Here is a 23,180-nt window from a genome sequence, read left to right on the forward strand (position 1 = left end):
TTCATTTACATAATTTATTCACTATTTAATACCATTTCTACAAATTTTGGTGATTTTTCAAAACCACACCACTGCTGCTGCCAGCATCTGTTTTCAAAGTAACCATTACCTATTTCATGATTTCCACGATTCAAATGGCCCTTTTTGCACCCATAGCACAAAGTGTGATTATGATTAACCATTCCAATGGCTAATCCTTTCAAACAATTTCATACCCCATAATGATTATCATACAAACTATTATAGAATCATACTAAAAACGTATATAAGCCATTTTCGCATGGCTATCCAAGCTTACACAAAACCGAAAGGTACATGACCTTCAACATTAGGGTAGTCCTATACATGCCATTTCAAAGTTCAATCAAAATTATACCAAAATGGAGGCTTTGATAGTGTAGATGACTTCGACTTTAATGATCCCGAATCCGATTGCTACGAGCAAAATCTATAAAACAGAGAGCCAAAGCAACGGAGTAAGCATTTTTATGCTTAGTAAGTCTCAAGCAATAAAATCAGCTTTAACCAAAGCATTACATTCACATAGCCAAATGAATCATTTCATTAATACACATTCACATAATCATACTTACTTCACCATCCCAACTCTTATGTTCATACACAAATAACGGCTTCGTTAAGGCCGATAACTCGTTCCATCATAGGAGCGAATATTCATAAGCTCTTACTCCTAGCGCGCAAAGCACACACAACACATACCTTGTTATTGGGAAGTTTCACAAGTGCATTAGCTGAAAATTTTCCAGCAAGCTTATAATTTTCAAATCGCATACCTTCGGAGTTTAACCGGATATAGCTACTCATTCAAACGCCTTCGGGACATAGCCCGGTTATGGTAACCCGCACAAAGGCCTTGGGACTTAACTCAGATTTCACAATTTGCACAAATGCCTTGGTCTTAGCCGGATGTAGTCACTAGCACAATTGCCTTCGGGTCTTAACCCGGATGTAATTACCAGCATAAATGTCTTCGGGACTTAGCCTAGATATCATTCAATTGCTCATGCACACATATACATCAATAATCATTTCCCATTCATATTTCATTTTCGTTACTAAGGCTCAAACACAAACATATCACTAGCATAATCGCCTTCGGAACTTAGTCCGGGTATCATTCAAATACTCATACACACATAAATCAATAGTCATTACACATCAATTTTTCATTTCACATAATTCGAGTAGGGTCATTTCTTGAGGACTTACCTCGGATGTTGTCGAACGACTTTGACGGCTATTCGATCACTTTTCCTTCCCTTATCCAATTGTGGCCCTCTAAGCTCTTGAGCTAATTCAAACAAATTCAATTTATTAAAGTCTCGCTTGCTAGCCTTGGCGAATACACATATCATTGATTCAACATCACATAACTAAGCACTTTAGTCAATTTTCTTTAATTACGCACACATTCGGCCTTAGCTCACAACAAGGTAGCCGATTACCTAAGTCAAGAATAGGCATCATTAAGCTTGCCTCTAACCGAATGCATGCACAATAATTCCCCTCATGTGGCCGATTATGCTTAGTCATTCTTGCATAAAATCAAAAATAAATTGCAAGATTTTCGCATCATATGTGTACTAGGCGAATGTACATGCAAATTTCACAACATTCTTCAACAAACTTCTTCTTTAAACAACATATTCATCACTTTCTTCATAATCAAAATATCATGTGCAATCATATATACACATATAAGTGCAAGGTCAATTTCAAGGTGTCCATAGCCATCCAAAACACAAATTTTAACTAACATGCAAGAAGCATGAACCATGCTCATGAATGCATCATGGCGAATACATCACAATCATGCCCTTTCAACTTCAATCATGGTTAAACAAAAAAACTCAATGTCTTACTTAAAATTGGTACAAAGAAGTTTCAAGAGTAGTCAATCTATCATTGCATGCATCATTAGCAAGCTTCACATTTAGCATGCAATGGCTTTAACACAATAACAACTTTGGCCAAATGCCATTTCCATGGCATAACAAGGATTTGAACCATGGCTAACATGCACATCAAGTTAGCAACCAAAACATGCATGAAACTCCTAACACAACCTCATACATACCTTAATCTTGATGCAAATTTAGCCAAATCTCCTTCTAGATCTCTTCTAAACCAAGCATGAAGCAAAAATCCTATCTCCTCCCTTAGTATTTTCGGCCAAAAGGAAAGAACAAGGATGAACAATTTTTTCTTGTTTTTCTTTCACTTGCACGGCAATGGGGAAAGGATGAGCTATTTTTTGATTTTTTTGTTTCTCATCCAACATCATTAATTATTTTATCATTTAATTCATCATGCATTAAGAAAACATGTTTCAACATGTTTTCTTTGCCCATAAACCATGTCATGGCCGGCCACTAGCTTGTTTTGGGGAAATTTGACATGCAAGTCCATAGTTTTGCATGCATGCTTTAATTAGTCATCACACATTTCCCTATCGTACTTTCAAAGTTCACTACTAAGTCCCTTCTAGTGAAACTCACCTTTATAACACTAAATCAATCATCAAAAATGTCACACATGAACACACACATACTATAGGCATCAAAATAAATTTTAAATTATTTTTTTTTATGCCTCGGTTTTGTGGTCCCAAAACCACATCCCAACTAGGGTCAATTTTGGGCTGTCACAACTCTCCCCCACTTAAGAAATTTTCGTCCCCGAAAATCTTACCGGTAAATAGGGTTGGGTATCGCTCTTTCATAGAGTTCTCGGTTTCCCAAGTAGCTTCTTCTATCCCGTGTTTGAGCCATAACACTTTCACTAGCGGAACCCGCTTGTTTCGCAACTCTTTCACTTCACGTGCCAGGATACGAATCGGTTCTTCCTCATAACTCATATTGGCTTGAATTTCAACTTCTGATGGATCAATCACGTGCGATGGATCAGATCTATAGCGTCGAAGCATTGAAACATGGAAGGCGTTGTGAATCTTTTCGAGTTCGGGGCAAAATCAAACGATACATAATCGGGCCAACTCGTTCGGAGATTTAAATGCGGCCCAATGAATCTCGAGCTCAACTTGCCCTTACGGTAGAATCGAGTATCTTTTTCCACGGCGAAACTTTAAGAAACACTTTATCTCCCACGATACTCAATGTCCTTCGTTTCAAATCCACGCACGACTTTCGACGATCGGAGGCTATTTTCGGACTTTCACGGATTACTTTTACTTTTCATTCAAGCATCATTAATCAAATCCACTCCGAAAATTTTGTTTTCACCGAGCTCGGTCCAAAACAATGGTGTACGGCATTACGCCCGTACAAAGCCTCGTAAGGCGCCATCTTAATACTTGATTGAAAACTATTGTTGTAAGCGAATTCAATCAAAGGTAGGTACCGTTCCCATGAACCATCGAACTCGAGGATGCAACATCTCAACATATCCTCAAGTATCGAATTATCCACTCGGATTGACCATCGGTTTGGGGGTGAAAGGCGGTCTTTGAAATGCAACTTGGTACCCAAAGCTTCTTGCAATTTCTTCCAAAATCGCAAGGTGAACCTCGGATCTCTATCCGACACAATGTAAATCGGTACCCGTGTAATCTCACAATCGAGAAGCGTACAATTCAGCTAGCTTATCCAATGAAAATCCGTGCATACAGGATAAAGTGAGCCGATTTAGTCAATCTATCAACAACAACCCAAATCGCATCCTTCTTACTTGCTGACAATGGCAGTCCAGACACAAAGTCCATTGTGACTCGATCCCATTTCCACTCGGGTATCGTGATCGGTTGAAGTAATCCTAAAGGCACTTGATGTTCCGCTTTCACTTGTTGACATATTAAACATCTTGAAACAAGTCGGAGATGTCTCGTTTCATACCATGCCACCAAAACCGACGTTTCAAATCGTTGTACATCTTCGTACTCCCCGGGTGGATTGCCATTCGGCTACAATGGGCTTCGTTCAGAATTATCAAAATAAGTTCCGAATTCCTTGGAACACACAGACATCTTCTGAACCTCAAACAATCGTCATCATTGATCTGAAACTCCGATTCCTTGTTCGGAACACACTCGACCCGTTTTGCAACCAACTCATCGTCGACCTTCTGAGCTTCACAAATTTGATGTATCAATAATGGTTTGGCTTTCAATTCAGCTACTAACACATTGTCGGATCGAACGGACAAGTGCACATTCATCGCTCGTAAAGCGAATAATGATTTACGACTCAAGGCATCCGCAACCACATTCGCTTTTCCCGGGTGATAGTCAATGACCAGCTCATAATCCTTTAATAGCTCGAGCCAACGTCTTTGTCGCAGATTTAAGTCTCTTTGGGTCATCAAATATTTGAGACTTTTGTGATCCGAGTACACATGGCACCTCTCACCAAATAAGTAATGTCGCCAAATCTTCAAGGCGAATACGATGGCGACCAATTCGAGATCATGGGTCGGATAATTTTCTCGTGTGGCTTTAATTGCCTCGACGATAGGCCACAACTCGACCTTCTTGCATCAATCGCAACCTAACCCAAGTAGGGAGGCGTCACTATAGATGACAAACTCTTCGCCAGATTCGGGTTGCACTAGAATTGGGGCTTCGATCAAATAAGTTTTCGATTGATCGAAACTTTTCGACATTTCTCCGTCCATTCGAACTTAACATCCTTTTGGAGTAGCCGTCATCGGCGTGGCTATCGTTGAGAAACCTTTACAAATCGTCGGTAATAACCTAAGAAGCCCCAAAAAGCTCGAACCTCGGTAATATTTCTGAGGCTTCCAATTAAGTATGGCTGAAATTTTATTCTGTCGACTCGAATACCGATGCGGATACCACATGACCCAAGAAGCTAACCTCTCTTAACCGAACTCACACTTGCTTGAACTTAGCATATAATTGCTTATCCCGTAAAATTTGCAGCACTAACCTCAGGTGTTCAGCATGTTCGGTCTCATTTCTTGAATAGACCAAGATGTCATCAATGAACACGACTACGAATCGATCCAAATATGGTCTGAAGATCCGATTCATTAAATCCATAAATACCGCAGGGGCATTAGTAAGCCCAAACGGCATCACTAGGAACTCATAGTGACTATATCTCGTTCTGAAGGCAGTCTTGGGTACGTCCGAATCTCGAATTCGCAATTGATAATAGCCCGATCTCAAATCTATTTTCGAGAACACTGAGGCTCCCTTCAGTTGATCGAACAAGTCATCGATACGTGGTAACGGATATTTGTTCTTTATCGTCGCTTTATTAAGCTGACGATAGTCGATGCACAGCCTCATGGTTCCATCCTTCTTTTTCACAAACAACACTGGCGCACCCCAAGGCGAAAAACTCGGGCGAGCAAAACCTCTATCCACCAATTCTTGCAACTGAGCTTTCAACTCCTTTAATTCCGTTGGTGCCATACGATACGGAGCTATCAAAATTGGAGTGGTACCAGGTACCAATTTGATGCCAAATTCTATTTCCGAACAGTGGTAAACCCGACAATTCTTGAGGAAAACATCCGGGTATTCACAAACCATCGCATCGATTCGGGTTTCTTTTTCGATTCCTTGTCATCGAGCACATACGCAAGGTACGCCGCACCCTTTTCTTACATATTTTCGGGCCAACATTGCCGATATTACGGTGGTAACCCTTTAAGTCCGTAGACTCAACCCGAATTATCTCGTTATTCGCGCACCTCAAATCGATAGTCTTGCTTTTGCAATTTACAACCGCATCGTGCATGGTCAACCAATCCAAACCAAGAATAACGTCAATTCATCGAACAGCAAAAGCATCAAGTCCGCCGGAAAACAAGAACCTCGGAACACTAGGGACTTTTCTTGCACACTTTGTTGACAAGCACGTAATGACCCAAGGGTTTGACACCGAATTACAAACTCGATGAGACTCAATAGGCAAAGTCTTCTTTGGATGCTAAGGTTTCACATATATAAGAATGAGTAGAACCGGGTCAATCAAAGCAATCACATTAGTATTGAAAAGAGTGAAAGTACCAGTAATGACATCTGGTGAGGTATGGCATAAGTCCTAGCAGGAGCACGAGCCTCGGATCTGATGGTAGCATCTCTAGATCCTCTCTGACCGCCACTAACATTGCCCACATTTCTAGGTGGCCTACCTCGAGCAGTGGTAGCACCCGGGTTTCCACTCTGACTTACATTTTGTTCAAGCAACCTCGGGCAATCCTTCATAAGGTGGTCGGCCGATCCACACTTATAGCAGGAGCGATCACGGAACCAACAGCTCCCCGAATGCCATTTGCCACAATGCAGACACTCCGCCCTCTCTCGGCGATCATTTCCACCACTGGCGATCGAAGTGACTCGTGTGGTCACAGGGGGTCGATCGCGTCCTCGTCTAGAAAAGCCCGAAGCGCCTCTAGATCGGCTCACATCATCTCGAAATCTCTTGATGCTGTTGAAGAGACTTTCCGAGGACCTTTTCGAATTCTCCAATTCCCACATCAATTTTTGTTTCTCCTTTCTAAGTTCTTGACTTTACAAGCTCGCTCAACAAGTACTACGAACTCTCGTATTTCGAGAATGCCAACGAACATCCTTATATCATCATTCAGCCCATCCTCGAAGCGTTTACATAATAGCTTGGACGAAATGCATTCTCGCGTCTCGGCTAAGCCTCACAAATTTTCGTTCGTAGTCGATGAATCGACATAGAACCTTGCTTAAGATCAAGAAATTCCTTCGCTTTTGGTCGATGAATCTCGATGATATACTTTTTGAACTCGGTTTGAAAGAATTCCCAAGTCACTTGCTCTCTAGGCACCACAGTCGAGTACTCCACTAATAATAGGCGGAATCGCGTAGCAAGGAGATGGCACACTTTAAGCACTCATCGGTGTACAAGATAGCTCATCGAGCACCGGATAGTGTTATCCAACCAAAATTCAGCTTGCTCGGCATCGTCGCTATCCGTAGCCTTGAATTCAGTGGCCCCATGTTTACGAATTTCATCGACCGGGGCTTACTTGACCTTATTTGGTCGATTCACGGAGGTATTGTAGGTCTTGGGGTTGCATTAGTCGGGAATGGAGGTTGTGGAACAACCTGTTAGTTCGAATGTATTGGTTGAACCAATCATTCATCACACTATAAAAGGCTTGCCTAGCCTCATCATTCGGATTGCTGGCCATAGGTTGAGAGTCCATGGCGCTGTCCCTTGCGCGGAGCAAGCGCCACACTCTCCACATCATCAGCTATTGCTCGATTGGGATCGGGATCCATTGCTATAAACAAACACAAATTCAAATTGTCGAAATCTCCACACTATCAATTTATCACTTAATGGCATGTATAGCTAGACCCCAAACATATTACAGTAGTCCTAGAATCGACTAAACCGTGGCTCGACACCAATAAAATTGTAACACCCGAACCCGAGACCATCGCCGTTGTCGGACACGAGGGGTTAACAAGCCAAATCCACATATTTCACCCACCAATTTGACATTTCAGACAGCTGGAAATCTGCGTCCACTGTCACCTTAAAAATCATATCTCGAGTTTCAAAACTCGGAAGCTGATTCCGTAAATTTTCCCTGAATTTAGACTCATATATCCATCCATGTATTTATTTCTATAATTTTTGGTCGGGCCAATTGGTACATTTTATTAGTTAAAGTCACCCATGTTACAGGGATCGACTGCTCTGATCTTCGCGCGTTACAACTTGAATATCTCTCTGTACAGGGCTTTAATACTGGTGCCGTTTGTTTCTAATGAAACTAGACTCAAAATGGAATCTGTACATATAAGGCATGACTCCTAATTATTTCTGGATAATTTATAATAAATTTTTAAAGTTGCGACAGGGGACCCAGAAACCATTCTGGCCCTATCTCACAATAGCTTTAATATCTCTTAACATGTAACTCCTATGACCGTTTCGTTTATTCCAAATGAAAGTAGACTCATTAAGGTTCATTTAAATAATTTATTCACTATTTAATACCATTCCTACAACTTTTTGTGATTTTCCAAAACCACACCACTGCTGCTGCCAGCATCTGTTTTCAAAGTAACCATTACCTATTTCATGATTTCCACGATTCAAATGGCCCTTTTTGCACCCATAGCACAAAGTGTGATTATGATTAACCATTCCAATGGCTAATCCTTTCAAACAATTTCATACCCCATAATGATTATCATACAAACTATTATAGAATCATACTAAAAGCATATATAAGCCATTTTCGCATGGCTATCCAAGCTTACACAAAACCGAAAGGTACATGACCTTCAACATTAGGGTAGTCCTATACATGCCATTTCAAAGTTCAACCAAAATTATACCAAAATGGAGGCTTTGATAGTGTAGATGACTTCGACTTTAATGATCTCGAATCCGATTGCTACGAGCAAAATCTATAAAACAGAGAGCCAAAGCAACGGAGTAAGCATTTTTATGCTTAGTAAGTCTCAAGCAATAAAATCAGCTTTAACCAAAGCATTACATTCACATAGCCAAATGAATCATTTCATTAATACACATTCACATAATCATACTTACTTCACCATCCCAACTCTTATGTTCATACACAAATAACGGCTTCGTTAATACGATAACTCGTTCCATCATAGGAGCGAATATTCATAAGCTCTTACTCCTAGCGGCATAAGCACACACAACACATACCTTGTTATTGGGAAGTTTCACAAGTGCATTAGTTGAAAATTTTCCAGCAAGCTTATAATTTTCAAATCGCATACCTTCGGAGTTTAACCGGATATAGCTACTCATTCAAACGCCTTGGGACATAGCAGGTTATGGTAACCCGCACAAAGGCCTTGGGACTTAACTCGGATTTCACAATTTGCACAAATGCCTTGGTCTTAGCCGGATGTAGTCACTAGCACAATTGCCTTGGTCTTAACCGGATGTAATTACCAGCATAAATGTCTTGGGACTTAGCCGGATATCATTCAATTGCTCATGCACACATATACATCAATAATCATTTCCCATTCATATTTCATTTTCATTACTAAGGCTCAAACACAAACATATCACTAGCATAATCGCCTTGAACTTAGTCGGGTATCATTCAAATACTCATACACACATAAATCAATAGTCATTACACATCAATTTTTCATTTCACATAATTCGAGTAGGGTCATTTCTTGAGGACTTACCTCGGATGTTGTCGAACGACTTTGTGACTATTCGATCACTTTTCCTTCCCTTATCCAATTGTGGCCCTCTAAGCTCTTGAGCTAATTCAAACAAATTCAATTTATTAAAGTCTCAATTGCTAGCCTTGGCGAATACACATATCATTGATTCAACATCACATAACTAAGCACTTTAGTCAATTTTCTTTAATTACGCACACATTCGGCCTTAGCTCACAACAAGGTAGCCGATTACCTAAGTCAAGAATAGGCATCATTAAGCTTGCCTCTAACCGAATGCATGCACAATAATTCCCCTCATGTGGCCGATTATGCTTAGTCATTCTTGCATAAAATCAAAAATAAATTGCAAGATTTTCGCATCATATGTGTACTAGGCGAATGTACATGCAAATTTCACAACATTCTTCAACAAACTTCTTCTTTAAACAACATATTCATCACTTTCTTCATAATCAAAATATCATGTGCAATCATATATACACATATAAGTGCAAGGCCAATTTCAAGGTGTCCATAGCCATCCAAAACACAAATTTTAACTAACATGCAAGAAGCATGAACCATGCTCATGAATGCATCATGGCCGAATACATCACAATCATGCCCTTTCAACTTCAATCATGGTTAAACAAAAAAACTCAATGTCTTACTTAAAATTGGTACAAAGAAGTTTCAAGAGTAGTCAATCCATCATTGCATGCATCATTAGCAAGCTTCACATTTAGCATGCAATGGCTTTAACACAATAACAACTTTGGCCAAATGCCATTTCCATGGCATAACAAGGATTTGAACCATGGCTAACATGCACATCAAGTTAGCAACCAAAACATGCATGAAACTCCTAACACAACCTCATACATACCTTAATCTTGATGCAAATTTAGCCAAATCTCCTTCTAGATCTCTTCTAAACCAAGCATGAAGCAAAAATCCTATCTCCTCCCTAAGTATTTTCGGCCAAAAGGAAAGAACAAGGATGAACAATTTTTTCTTGTTTTTTTTCACTTGCACGACAATGGGGAAAGGATGAGCTATTTTTTGATTTTTTTGTTTCTCATCCAACATCATTAATTATTTTATCATTTAATTCATCATGCATTAAGAAAACATGTTTCAACATGTTTTCTTTGCCCATAAACCATGTCATGGCCGGCCACTAGCTTGTTTTGGGGAAATTTGACATGCAAGTCCATAGTTTTGCATGCATGCTTTAATTAGTCATCACACATTTCCCTATCGTACTTTCAAAGTTCACTACTAAGTCCCTTCTAGTGAAATTCACCTTTATAACACTAAATCAATCATCAAAAATGTCACACATGAACACACACATACTATAGGTATCAAAATAAATTTTAAATTATTTTTTTTTATGCCTCGGTTTTGTGGTCCCGAAACCACATCCCAACTAGGGTCAATTTTGGGCTGTCACAAGAGCTATATTTGATCTGAGAGCAACGCTCACCCGTTTGAGTCTATACGATGATGGCAGTCTATTAGCTGAATTGCAAGTAAGGCCAACCTAGGTGGATTAGATTAAGGAAAAGCAGTTGAAGGATAAGTCTTTGGTTGGTAGGTTCCAGCAAGTTGAGAAAGGGGAAACTTCCGAGTTTGGGTTGAATAGTGAAGGAGTTCTGTGTTTCCGATGGAGAATTTGCATTCTGAAGGACTCTGACTTAAGGCAGTCAATACTGAAAGAAGCTCATGAAGGACTTTGTGCTATGCATCCTGGAGGGAATAAGTTTTACCACGACTTGCGAGAATTGTATTGGTGGCCTGGGCTTAAGCGAGAAGTAACGGAGCTTGTTAGGAGATGCCTGACATGCCAGCAGGTGAAAGCTGAGCATCAATTACCTTTCGGACTTTTACAGCCAGTAAAGATACCACTTTGGAAGTGGGAGAGGGTAACCATGGACTTGTGAGTTGAGCAAGTCTGCTCATTTCATACCTGTCTGCACTGATTATTCACTTTAGAAGTTAGCCAAATTGTACGTGGCAGAGATTGTGTGACTTCATGGAGTGCCAGTATTGATTATTTCTGATCGAGATCCTAGGTTCACATCTCGATTCTGGCAAAAGTTGCATGAGGCGTTGGGAACGTGACTGAACTTTATCGCTGCTTTTCATCCGCAGACGGATGGTCAGTCAGAAAGGATTATTCAGATTTTGGAAGATATGTTGAGGGGTTGCGTTATCGACTTCCGAGGTAGTTGGGAAGATTACTTGTCGTTGGCAGAGTTTGAGTATAACAATAGTTATCAGATGAGTATTCAAATGGCACCATATGAAGCGCTGTATGGACGTAGGTGTCGTACACCTAGTTGTTGGATTGAGTTGGGAGAACGACAGGTTCTTGGACCTGAATTGGTAGCAGATACTGAAGATAAGGTCAGTATAATCAGAGATCAGTTAAAGGAAGCATCTGATAGGCAAAAATCATATGCAGATTTGAAGCGTAAGGAGATTGAGTACTCAGTAGGTGATATGGTCTTCTTGAAGGTTTCTTCTTGGAAGAAGATATTAAGGTTTGGTAATAAGGGCAAGTTGAGTCCGCGATTCATTAGGCCTTATCGGGTTCTTAAGTGAGTAGGTCCAATGGCTTATCAATTAGAATTACCTTCGGAGTTAGACAGGATTCACGACATTTTTCACGTCTCCATGTTAAGGCGATATCGTTCTGACCCTACTCATGTCGTGCGGGTTGCAGAGATTAAGGTGCGGCCAGATCTGACTTTTGAGGAAGAGCCTGTGTAGATACTGGATCGTGATGTTAAGGTTCTAAAAAGGAAGTCAGTTCCCTTGGTAAAAGTGCTTTGGTGTAATCATGGCAGAGAGGAAGCCACTTGGGAGCCAGAAAAGGTGATGCGACAACAATACCCTCATCTGTTTGAATCAGGTAAAAATTTTGAGGACAAAATTTCTTTAAGGAGGTTAGAGTTGTAACGCCCCAATTTTTGGGATTTTCGGGATTTCTGTGATTTTCAATGAATTTTAGAATTTCTATGTTTTAATTGTCTGTAGTAGGTCTGAGTATGTTAGTGGGCCTTTAAAAAGCCCAAGAGTAAATCCAATCCGAGGCAATTTCTAAATTCCCAATTATAGAAAGAGAGAGTACTGGCGTTGAGGGCTTTTAAATTAAAGATGGTAAAATATGGCATAAGGGACCTATGGTAAATTGGCATGTGACGCCATATAAGGTATAAGGGGAGTGGCGTGTAGATGTTTAAGGGGAGCCAAGGCTCGAGCCACAAGGTAAGCAAATAGGGTATTTATTTTTTGTGAACAAAAAGGGGATGTGATGGAACTCAAGGGGGAACTTTGTTAGGGAGAGTTTAAGCTGGTAAGGGGATTGAGTAAGGATAAGATAAGGGAGGAAATTTAGGTGCTGATCAAGGAGCAAGAGCTGGCCGGCCAAGGGTCTTTAGCATAGGAAATTCTGCTAGGTCATTTAGTGTTAGGAATTTCGGCTTTTGGATAGGTGGATGCCGAATTCTTTTTGTTCTTTTGCTAGAAGCCAAACTTACACCCTACACTTGTGCTGACTCCTCTTCAAGAACTGAATTCTTGTATCTTCTTCCTTTTCTTTTGGTCATCTATATCCTTTTTCCCCCCATAGCCGAACTTGGAAGCCCTCACTGTGTCTTTTCTCCATAACCGAATACTACTACCCTTCTCATCTTTTCTTTTCTTTCATCTTTTCTTTTCTCCATAGCCGAACCCATACCCTTCCCTTTCTATCTCTTCCCTTATTTTCCTTTCTTCATTATTTTTCAAAAGCCGAATCCTGCTATAGCCGAACCCCTTTTCCCTTTTTCTTTCAAAAGCCGAAAACCTTTATATCTGCAGTGTAGTAAGCCGAATATTTGGCTATTTGAACCTGTCTCTTCTGACTACAGTAGATCAAGATTAGAATCATAGATAAGAACACTCTCTTGGGAAGAACAATGATTGGTAAGTTTTCGAATCACTATCGTTAATTATTCATGGTTTAAGCAAAAATCGAAACCCCTTAAGGGTGACTAATGTTGGGACTAAGGGCATTTTTTGCCTCTTGCTTTTGGCTTTGTATGTGCTAGCATGGACAAGGGGGCGTACAGCGAAGGGCTTGAAGGTTAACTCGGTTGGACATCTAGATCTAACCCATATTTCGGCAGAAAGGTAAGAAGTTTGGGGTTTAAGGCATTGTTGGTCGAATATGGTAAGGGGGTCTAGTACGTAGCTTGCTTTTGATATTTAGACTGACATTTTAGTAACTCAATTGTAGGCAACTCGTGTATGGATCTCGCCAACGTATCGTTACAGAACAGGTGTGTAAACGACACTCACTCATAGACTAGATCGGCCAAAGCCGAAGAGCCGAAATACCAAAAAGCCGACATTTTGTGAACTTGAGAACGTGCGAGCGTTTCTGAGATGGTTTGTTTGTTAGTTTTGGTAATCACAAGTGGTATGATTGCAGAGTGCGCAATTTTGTGCACTTCGGTATATTTGGGCTTAATGGGCTGAAAACGGGTAAATGGGCCAACGGGTCCAATTCGGTAAGAACGCTCAGTAAGTGTTTCTGTGGATATGTTAATGGCTGTAATATGTATGTAAACCCTAAAATAGGTAAATTTACTAAAATACCCTAAGTATGGAAATTACCATTATACCCTTAGGAGCAAAATGACCGTTATGCCCCTAGGGTTGATTTTGACTAAAATGCATGATATTCTGATTCTGTTTTTTGTATGCCATGACATGTATATCTGTTGCAAGGGATATGGGTTATAATGATGAAGGAAGTGTTCTGGTGGCTCTGCCACAAATATCTGATCTAGTGGCTCTGCCACAAATATCTATTTCTGGTGGCCCTGCCACAATTATCTGTATCTGGTGACTCTATCACAATATCTATTATTGCAGCCATGCTGCATACTTGTGACGTGTAGACGGATGGGTGGGTCGAGTAGTCTCCCCACATGGTGTAAGGTTTGTATGGGGGTGTATGCGGATGGATATGGGTTGGGTTTTCTGTATGCTTGAAATATCTATTTTGTCTCTATTATGGGCCTATGGGCTTCATTCTGAATTCTGTATAGGGCTAAGGCCCAACTTAATCTATTTCTGTGGTTTGAACTGAACTGGACTATGGTTGGGTTAATTTACACACTGAGTTTCCCAAACTCACCCCTTAATTTTATCCATGCAAGTAACCCCCAACCATAGTGGACTTGGAGTTGTGAGGGTTTCGGAGTGGCCACACATACTGCAAACTTGTTTTTCTTAGTTTTTATTTACTTTAATTATTTTGGGTTTAAGTTGTAATAAGGCCGCTTTAATTATTTTTAATTGTTTGGGTTTGTTTTGTTAGCTTAGGCATGTTATTGATTTAAATGTTTGAAATTGAATAGCTCTAGGGCGCGTTTTAAAAGAAATTATCTGATTTCAAAATATCGTGAAACAAGACAAAGCTTTCGTAACGAAAACGTTTTCAAAAAAATAAAAAGGATAATAAGTGATTTCAAATGGATAAAACGAAATGGTTGCTTCTAAACAATCGCTCAGTTAAAGTGTGGCAATGGTGGTGTGCATGTCTAGGAGTGGATCCATGGAGAGCTTGGTACTTAAGCAGTCTAATAGATTCACCTCCTGTTTTCTGGTATCCTACCTGGTGCACAGCTTCCATTCACTTTAATTTTAAACAAGAATATTCTTTGAACACTAAGAAAAGATTTTAAACAAAACATGACTACACCGACCGTATCGTCTGGGCCGGATTTGGGGTGTTACACTATTGCCACACTTTGTACTTTGCAACTTGTTCATTTTTATTTATGATTTCCACATCTTGTTTTATTATGAGAAAAATAAAAATCCTAATAGAACCTAATACTAAAACATTAAATAACCTAGGAAAGAAAATGAAATAAAGTAACGATCCCTCTTTTTTTATTTATTTGCAGATCCCTCAGAATCTAACTCATCTTTTTCCTTCCTTGACATTGGAGTCCATGGTTCAAGTATAAAGTCTGGAAATTCATGGACAAAAATAAACGGGTTATGAAATATATATTTTAAATGCATCTCTGATTGAGTCATCCCCTATTATTGAGTATCTCTAGTAATTTTGTTACTGCAACTACATGTGTTGCAGCATAGCCATTATACCAAACTATTCACTTCAAGGAATGGTGCTAAATAAAGGGACTCTTAGCATCAAACTTAGGAATTTGTTAACGGTAATTTCAGTTTTGGGCAGGTGGGTGAGTAGTTGAGGGTAGGTTTAGAGTTGAATAGGGTGGTAATTTTAAGGATAGTTTAGGTGCGGTAGTTGGTGACTTTGAATGAAGGTGTTTGGGGTGGTGATTCAAGGAGTTAAGGACTGCAACAATAAGGGGTTAAGTGAGATGCACTTTTGGGCTACTTGGGAGTGGTTGTGGAGCAAAGTAAGGGCTACAGGTTTTTGTAGAAAAGGGTTGAATATTTCCCTTCTTAGTAGTGTCTTGAGCCCAATGGTAGCTCCTTTTTGGATCCTAAGCTCTTATACTAAAAATAAAATAAAATAAAATAAAATAAAATAAAACTCAAAGAAATTAGTGTCTGGGTTAAAAGTTGACCCTTTATTTGACAAAACAAATACTTAAATTCTTTAGGCTACTTAGAAAAATATTTTTTTGAAAATTTACATTAAATTAAACTCCCAGGAAAGGATGGAGGGGTCACGGATGGTCCTGCTTAAGTCCCAATCTCCTAGACAGAGTTTTCATTAATGTAATGAACTAAAGAAAATTTTATCTAAGTCTACCATTTTATTCAAATGAGGAAAAAAACTAAAAATATAAAATAATGATAGAGAAAGTGAAGAGAACTCCTTCCATTTTATTTAGGATTGTCATTGACCATGGTGGTGTCAAATGGTCATTTGTCATACCAACCATAATTATCTAGGAAGTTATCATATTATTTCTGTCCAACATCTTATTAGGGAAAGAAAACCTTTAATGACCTTTTCTGGTGGCCTTGTTTAACTTCCTGTAATTCCTATAAATCCTTCAACTCGTGACTCGAATATGTGAAATAATCCATCCAGTACCCTTCTTGTGCCTTTCTAAAATCATAAGTGCCTTTTCTTCTTGATCTTTGGTGAACTCAACTAAAATAATGATAGGCAAATTCGAAGACAAACCCAAATAGTCATATTTCAAATGAGGAGACAAAATCTTTAGTTCCAATTTATCTAGCTCTTCAATCAATGACTTTTGTTCCGTATACTCCTGATATAATAACTTTAATGATTCGAGTGGAACTTCTTGAGTAAATTTCTTCGAATTAGCCTCTAACCAAGCCAAACATTCCTTGTCTTCATCATCACTTGGTGAATCCTCCAGTAGAATATGTTCTAACGGATCGTCTAAAGAATTGAGCTCTAATTCTGTAGAAGCCAGCGATACCATCTTCGAAATAGAAGTGCAGTATTCAACTATATCTTGGGATTTAGCAACATCAAAGTCATTAATAGTCACCCTTTCATCAAAAATTTCTTTCAACTAAGTATCTCATTCCTGCTTCTGGAATCGTTAAGGATATGGCAATGGTGGAATCTTAGTTTTAACTGGACAACTCTTTTGTAGAAATTTTTCTACATCTGACAAGAGGTTAGATATTTAGAACTAACTGGTCTAGAGTTTACCTCATCAAGGATCACTGAATTTGACTTCTGTGATACAGGAGTTTCAATACTTGGTTGAACTTCCTATTTGTCTTGAGCTACAACAGGCTCATCTTGAACCTCAACCACCTTGGGCTCCAATGTCTTTCCACTTTGTAAAGTGGCGGTTTTGCAATGCTCTTTGCAAGTGCTTCTCAGATTTTCTGTGTCACTCAGCCAAATCCCTTAGGGTCTGCTTTTAAGCTCATTGGCTAGCCATCCCACTTGGTTTCCTAAATTCTTCAATGTTGTTGCTTGGCTATGGATTAGTTCATCATTCTTCGCTATATACGCCTTCAGCAAATTCTCAAGATTACATGAAGATTCAATTGGTTTGGGTTGTTGCACTTGTTGAGAATATTCTGGCAGATAATTTGGTCGAAATGACATAGAAGGGTCGCTATTGTTTGCCTATTGATTACTCTATGGAGAAATTGGATGATTCTGCCGTGAAAAGTTGTAATAATTTGACTGTGGAACATTCCAATTTTGATTTCCCATGTAATATTTTGACTCTTGATTCAATGGGCAATTTTCAAAAAAATGGTCATCTCCACAGTATTCACAAGAAATATCTTCGAACTGGTTCAATTGCTGACCTGTTAGATTACCATTGAAACCATTAACAGTTATGTTCTTAAGCATAGGAGACATAGAGGATACTTGGGCTGCCAAAGAAGCAAGTGTGTCTGCTTTATGTACTCCTACTACTCGTCCTTCTGAGGCTGCTCGGTTGGTTGGCCACTGATAGTTATTGTTGGCAATTCTTTCAATAATCTCGTAAGCATCGTTATTAGACTTAGAAAAAAGGGCTTCATTTTTTGAAGCATCCACTATCATTCTAGTATGAATATTGAGACCAACATAGAAAGTCTCCATTTGAACACAACAAGGAATGCAGTAATGAGGGAACTTTTGTAGTAACTCCTTGAACTGCTCCCATGCCTCATATAAATATTCTTCATCAAGTTGCTGAAATGAAGTGATTTCATTTGCATCTTGGCGGTTAAAGATGAAGGGAAATATTTCATTAAGAAACATTCAACCAACTCCTGCCATGTAGTTGTGGAATCGAATGGTAGGGAGTTCAACCACACTCGTGGTCTATCTCTTAAAGAGTATGGAAATAATCTCAGTCTCAAGGCGTCCTTAGTCACCCTGACTAGTTTAAACGAGTCACTCACTTCTATGAATAGCCGAAGATGAAGATATGGATCTTCAGTAGGAATCCCACTAAATTGACCCATATTTTGCAACATTTGGAACATGACCGCCTTCAGCTCGAATTGTTGTGCCTCTATTTTGGGTCTCCTAATACTAGGATTAAGCTCGTTGAATAGAGGAATGGCATATTGTTGAATGGCATAGTTTCTATCATTGGCAACAATGATCGGATTGTGAGTATTATAAACGAATATTCCTACTAGATTTTTGAAATTCATATCTTCGGTCCTTCTTTGGCTCGCTTGTCTTCTCCTTTGTCAAAAAGTCCTTTCAATTTCAGGGTTTACAGGAAGTAAGTCAAAAATTTAATCAATACTCAAAAACACCTGAAACAAAAAAAAAAAAAGTAGAATTAAAATTTAACAGAAAAAAATAGACCAAAATGCAAAATTAACAATTTCACAAATAATGTCTTCTAAAACAATCCCCGGAAACGGCGCCAAAAACTTGGAACGACGAAAGTGTACAAGTGTACACAATGACAACAAGTAATAAAGTGACAAGTAAATGTCGAGCTATCGTACCCACAGGGACTGTGAAAAGGATTATTTATGAATGCAATTTAAAACACTTGGTGAAGAAAAATATTTTGTTTTAAAAAGGGTGATTAAGAAAAAAAGATTTTAAACTAAATAACTAAATAAATAAATAAATCTCAAATGCAAGATTTCAAAATATTATTTAATCAAGATGACATAATTGTGTTAATTTAATTACATTTCTTTAACTTAGAATTATTAAATTCATGCTTATGTTGTTATGAATAAATTCACGGCAACTCAGTAATTTGCTAACTTATGAACATATTCACCAACACAAATCCATTCATCTCTTAACATATTCCTATGTTAATTCAAATAGTTAAACAAATTTTAATAAGCAAACATGTTATGGCACATACATACTCATTAAATTGAACTAATCTCTTGCATATCCCAATGTCAATTCAAACGATTAATTAAATATAATAAGCACATAAAATACTATGTGAGCTAACAAGGTATCCTCAACTTGAAACAATTTAATCATATAAATCTTGCAAGTTATGCAAGGCAAGTGTATCGCTAGATACGTTGCTAATTTAACCTTCAGCTACCTTAGAAGAATAAACATCCACTGATTAAGTATTGCATCCATTAATTACAATTTCAATCCGTTTAAATAATTAATTCATTAGATAGCTCACAATTGTAATGCAAGAATAACTTAGGCATGATTTTACTTAATCAAGCATTTTACCGAGGCCCATAATAGCATAAAAACAATTTTAATAATTTAAGTAGATGAAATGCAATCAAACCAACAAGAATCAAATCTGGTGTTTTTCCATGGCTTGACTAGGTTGCTTTGTCTTCGTTCTTTGTTTTCGTCTCAGATCAAGTCTGCTATGAACACTTCAATGTTGCTCCAAAATGGCTGAGGAATAACCCTTTCCAAAAGGGAGAAATTGGCTCAAGAGCATAGGACTTGAAATGGAAAACTGAGAGGAGAAAGTGAGAGAGGGGAGAAGAGATGTCAATGAATTGAGATGTGTTTCAAAAGACCAGCTTAAGGGGGTTTTTATTGCTGAAGAGGCTGCTAAAAATAGCTAAAATTAGCAGCCAAAGAACCTTCCTTGGCCGGCCACACATGTGGCAAGTTTGATGATTTCAAACTTGTTAAATTAAGCTTGGGGCAAATCTAGTAAGCCACCATTTGTGGAGGGGTTTGAATGCTATTTGAACAAGTATTCAAGGGCCTCTATGCAAGCTAAATAATCAGGCAATAAGCTAATTTGGGTCAGCACATGGGGTGGTTTTGGGCTGTCCATTACTTGGTCAGTTCGATTCACTCGGTTCAGCTTAATTAGACCACTTTTCATAATTTATTAATAATAATTTATTAACCCAAATTAAATTAGATATAAATTAAAATTAATTATACTATGAATTAATACACATAAATTTGGACCGTCTTAGGCTGAAAATTAATTCACCTTGATACTTCAAATTGCTTCTCGATTTTGTGCTTCTAGCAATGTATGCCAGCCATTTTTCACCCTTTGTGCAAATCTATCGAAAATAACCAAAATTCATCAAAATTAATTATAAAATTAATTAAAATTCAATATGATCATATTTTAAGTACACTTTGATTATTTTATTTTTTGATAGGAATTTTATCGAAACTGCATGAATTTAAGTTAAAAAGGGCATGAAAAGGTGTGTAAATTTTCGTGTTTCCAAAGGCCTGGGCACACGCCCGTGTCCTTGGCCGTGCAAAATCTACACTAATATGGCCATACATGGCCTAGACACACGGTAGTGTGCCTTCCCCGTGTACCCCCAACTCGATGAACAGTGAGTTACACACCCAATCACACGGCTTACCACACGACTGTGTGGCGTCGACAACTACCATTTTCGGGGAGGATGAATTAGGAGGGACCAGCTTTTTTCGTGGAATTAAAATCTCAATCCATGATGACAAGACCATGTGAAAAAAGTTAACAAGCTTAGGTGTTACTCTTCAAGGACCCTAATCATGTCCACTCGCCTAGCCATTCTACAATCAATCGACTTGCGATGTATGTTTCAAATGAATACAAGCCTTTATGGGTTGGGATGTCAAACTAGGATTTGAAGATCTATCCCTTAGCTTCGAAACACATTTTGAATCACTTAATTTTGAGTTGAAGAACTCATGCTATGACCATTTTAATGAAGACTGTGCAAGAAGAATTTTTGGATGGGATTATTATAGACGAGTTTCAGGCTCAAATCATATTGGGTTCAATTTTTAGGCTTAATTTTTATTACATATGAGTCCAATATTGTATTTATTGGGTATTATTATTTTACTATTTACTGCTTGAATGCCGGTGTCCCCAAGGCGCAGTGAAAAAAGAAAATTTCGGCAATCCAACCATGGATCCATGTGCGAGGAACGAATCAGGAAAACCGAAATAATAAAAATGGTTTCGAAATTATCGAAACTTCAATCTGAGTAGACAGTGACGCCTTGGCAACGAGAATTCTGAACCACTATCGAACCAAGTCGCAACTTTTGAGATGCCAGCCTCTACGTAGTCCACCAAGTTCACAATGAACGGAAGAAGTCCCCAAAACGGTTTTGGAGATTTCTTTGTTTTGACGGCTGATACACCACTCAAAAAAACTAGGTTTCTTTTTAGGGTTATTATCTATATATATAACTCCCCTTTTAAATTTGGTATATTTATATCGAATATTTTAATATAAATAAATAAATATAATGATGTTTTAACTTAAAATTATAATTACATTAATTATAACAAAGATTTCAGTAAACTATATTTATTTAAATCTATATACAAACCAACTTCATATATTAATAGAATTATGTTCTCATTATGTGTACAACATTCTTGTACATATAAGATGTTCAATATTTGATTACCCAATTAAATTATTTCTATAATTAATTTAATTCATGTGACAACCAAAAACAATACCAACTATGTTTTATTCCGATCATCTCAACCATATGGTGTGACCCTGTAGGCTTTTGTAACATTAGCAGTAATACTAGAAAGATTCTAATGTTACATACAATGAGTGGCATCTAGCAATGCATCATTGCTACCTAAGTTACAAGAAGTCATGATTCAACATAACCTTTTGTTATTTATCTTTCATGCTTTAATCCTTAAGTCCTTTATCTCTAGAATAAACACAAGTCATGGAATAGTCACACTTGCATAGTCCATCTCATGTTTCTTGATATCTTGAGTAGACTATGATATACAAATAAGTATGACATCTCATATCAACTTATTTGAGCATGGTCATGCATTTCTAGTCTCACTCAATCAAGTGACCAAAGATATTACTCCCATTATGTAGGAGGGACCTATTCTATATTGATCAACCATATCCCTCTACATAGATTGTGGTATATCCAACATCAGCCTTTATAGAATAACCAGTTACGGTGTACGTTTGACTGTATCAAAATATAGAACTCATGATGTTGGGATCATGATGATCTCAAGTTTGAGGATCATATACATATTAATCACTATGAGTAATGTTGTGACAATGACATAATAATCCAAGAAACATACTCATAGTGGGTCAGTATAATATGTTGTTCTCTAACACACATATTCATGCATTGATTTTGACACTCGATATCAATGACAACTCTTTATCATCAATCAACTACATGTTAGTCTCAATGCATTATTGTTGTCCTAGTCAACAATAATACTTGACTAAGGATCTTTTAAGAACAATCATATTATTCCTAGGACATTATTATAAAACAATTTATTATACTCATAGAAAGAAAAACTGAAATAATAATAGAAACGCCTTATATTAAAACATGATAAATCAAGTATGTTATTACAACCATCTCATGATTGATCTTTGGGTATACTCTTACAATCTCCCACTTGCACTAAGACCAATCACTCATATATCTAATACCAAGTGACTTAGTGTGACGATCATGCTTCTGCTATGTCAGAGGCTTGGTCAGGGGATCAACAATGTTATCATCTATATGTGCTCTGCGTATCTCTACATCCTCTCGATCGATAATATCTCGAATAAGATGGTAGTGCCTAAGTATATGTTTGGATCGATGGTGAGATTTGGGTTCTTTAGCTTGTGCAATGGCTTCATTATTATCACATCGGAGTTCTATAACATCTGATATGCTAGGCACAACGCCTAGTTCAGTAATGAACTTTTTGATCCAAACTGCTTCTTTTGCTGTGCCACCGGCTGCAATATATTTGGCCTCTATTGTAGAATTGGCTACTGTACTTTTCTTTGAACTCTTCCAAATCACAGCACCACCATTAAGGCAAAACACAAAACCTGATTGAGATCGAGAATCGTCCTTATCAGTTTGGAAGATAGCATTAGTGTAACCTTTTACATTTAACTCTTTCTCACCTTCATATATTAAGAATATATCCTTAGCTCTTCTTAAGTACTTAAGGATAGTCTTGGCTGTGGTCTAATGACCTTCACCGGGATCTACTTGGTACCTGCTCTTCATACTTAAGGCCTAGGAAACATCTAGACGGGTACATAACATGGCATACATGAT

The 23,180-nt window shown here is 38.2% G+C and overlaps 1 long non-coding RNA gene and 1 other non-coding gene across 2 annotated transcripts; one reads left to right on the forward strand and one right to left on the reverse strand.

The window, feature by feature from the left end:
- Positions 1–207: 207 nt before the first annotated feature.
- Positions 208–1,275, reverse strand: LOC128295558 (uncharacterized). The gene is made up of 2 exons (XR_008286058.1): positions 1,231–1,275; positions 208–448 (listed from the first exon to the last, which is right to left on the reverse strand). It is a non-coding gene; the product is annotated as an uncharacterized LOC128295558 (long non-coding RNA).
- A 16,494-nt stretch (positions 1,276–17,769) lies between these two features.
- LOC128295850 (small nucleolar RNA R71) lies at positions 17,770–17,875 on the forward strand. The gene has a single exon (XR_008286399.1). It is a non-coding gene; the product is annotated as a small nucleolar RNA R71 (small nucleolar RNA).
- The last annotated feature ends 5,305 nt before the right edge of the window (positions 17,876–23,180 follow it).

The sequence above is a fragment of the Gossypium arboreum genome, chromosome 7, assembly GCF_025698485.1.
Source record: "Gossypium arboreum isolate Shixiya-1 chromosome 7, ASM2569848v2, whole genome shotgun sequence".
In the NCBI taxonomy this organism is placed as follows: domain Eukaryota; kingdom Viridiplantae; phylum Streptophyta; class Magnoliopsida; order Malvales; family Malvaceae; genus Gossypium; species Gossypium arboreum.